General features: G+C 41.9%; 1 pseudogene across 1 annotated transcript; it reads left to right on the plus strand.

The window, feature by feature from the left end:
- The first annotated feature begins 288 nt into the window (after positions 1-288).
- Positions 289-1,074, plus strand: LOC111545569 (annotated as a pseudogene). Its single transcript, XR_002732496.1, has one exon. The product of XR_002732496.1 is annotated as a dnaJ homolog subfamily C member 8 pseudogene (transcript).
- The last annotated feature ends 579 nt before the right edge of the window (positions 1,075-1,653 follow it).

Genomic DNA, 1,653 nt, shown 5'->3' on the forward strand with positions numbered 1-1,653 from the left:
TTAGAAGAATAAATGAGTAAGAAAATTGTATCTGAATCATACAAACCATTCAGTGAAATAACATCTTGCTAGTTTAAGAAAAAAATCCTAAGTGACAGTACTAAGGCAATAATGCTTTAGTGAAAACAGTGGGGAGTGGGGAAAAAGAAAACAACAGCTGTTGACTATTTACTCTGTTCAGGTACTATGCTAGTTTCTTTATATACATACCAAATTAAATATTTACGTTAGTTCCTGTGATGTGGGTATTCAATAATTTTATAGAAATAGTAACTAAGAGAAGGGTCACGTGGTGGCTGGGCCGGGGAAATGGCGGCTTCAGGAGAGAGCAGGACTTCAGGTGGTGGAGGCAGCACCAAGGAAGCATTTATGACCTTCTACAGTGAGGTGAAACAAATAGAGAAGAGAGACTCGGTTCTAACATCGAAAAATCAGATTGAAAGACTGACCCATCCTGGTTCCTCTTACTTCAATTTGAACGCATTTGAGGTTCTTCGGATAGATCCTGAAGTTACAGATGAGGAAATAAAAAAGCGGTTTCAGCAGTTATCCATCTTGGTGCATCCTGACAAAAATCAAGATCATGCTGACAGAGCTCAAAAGGCTTTTGAAGCTGTGGACAAAGCTTACAAGTTGCTACTGGATCAGGAGCAAAAGAAGAGGGCCCTGGATGTAATTCAGGCGGGAAAAAAAATACGTGGAACACACTGTGAAAGAGTGAAAAAAAAAAAATTAAAGAAGGAAGGAAAACCTACAATTGTAGAGGAGGATGATCCTGAGCTGTTCAAACAAGCTGTATATAAACAGACAATGAAACTCTTTGCTGAGCTGGACATTAAAAGGAAAGAGTGAGAAGTCAAAGAGATGCATGAAAGGAAACGACAAAGGGAAAAAGAGATTGAAGCTCAAGAAAAAGCCTAACAGGAGAGAGAGTGGCAGAAAAACTTTGAGGAAAGTCAAGATGGTAGTGTGGACAGCTGGCGAAACTTGCAAGCCAATACAAAGGGGAAGAAAGAGAAGAAAAATCGGACCTTCTTGAGACCACAAAAAGTAAAAATAGAGCAGCGTGAGTGACCACCCGGGGTCACAGGCACAGAACCTTCCCCCTGCTATCTCCCTTCCCGCTTGGAAGGACTCATTCTTTCCTCCCACTTCCACCCCAACCTAGAGTAGTATTTGCTTTTTAGTCCATTTTGTTTTCAATACAATTTAATATTGATCAGAGTAATTCTTTTGTACATTGAAATGAGGGGCTTGGTTTAAAGAAAGACCTTCCCCTCTCCTTGCCCCTAGAACAACCAGGATTAGAAGGTGCCACCATTGGTGCTGCCTTCTTTTCCCACAACTTGTAACTCAGTGTTTTGTACTTCATTGAATTGTGATGGTTAGAAACTTCGTGGATAGTTTGTGGAAATCATCCAATTAAACATATTGCTTAAAATGATGTTGCTGTGACTTCAGAGACAAGCCTGGAAGGGGCACCTTAGGAAGCCTCTTCGTTTCAGTTGCTTGCTTCTGGGTGTGCTCCCTTCGAAGGCCCAGATGAGACAGGGAACACTTGTGGGCACACAGAGCAGCATCTGATGCCCTGTTGTCCTGTGGTATTTGGCATGTGTCCCCCATCTACTGACCAATCAGCGTGACATGAAGCCC

This window comes from Piliocolobus tephrosceles, chromosome 4 (genome assembly GCF_002776525.5).
Source record: "Piliocolobus tephrosceles isolate RC106 chromosome 4, ASM277652v3, whole genome shotgun sequence".
Taxonomy (NCBI): Eukaryota; Metazoa; Chordata; class Mammalia; order Primates; family Cercopithecidae; genus Piliocolobus; species Piliocolobus tephrosceles.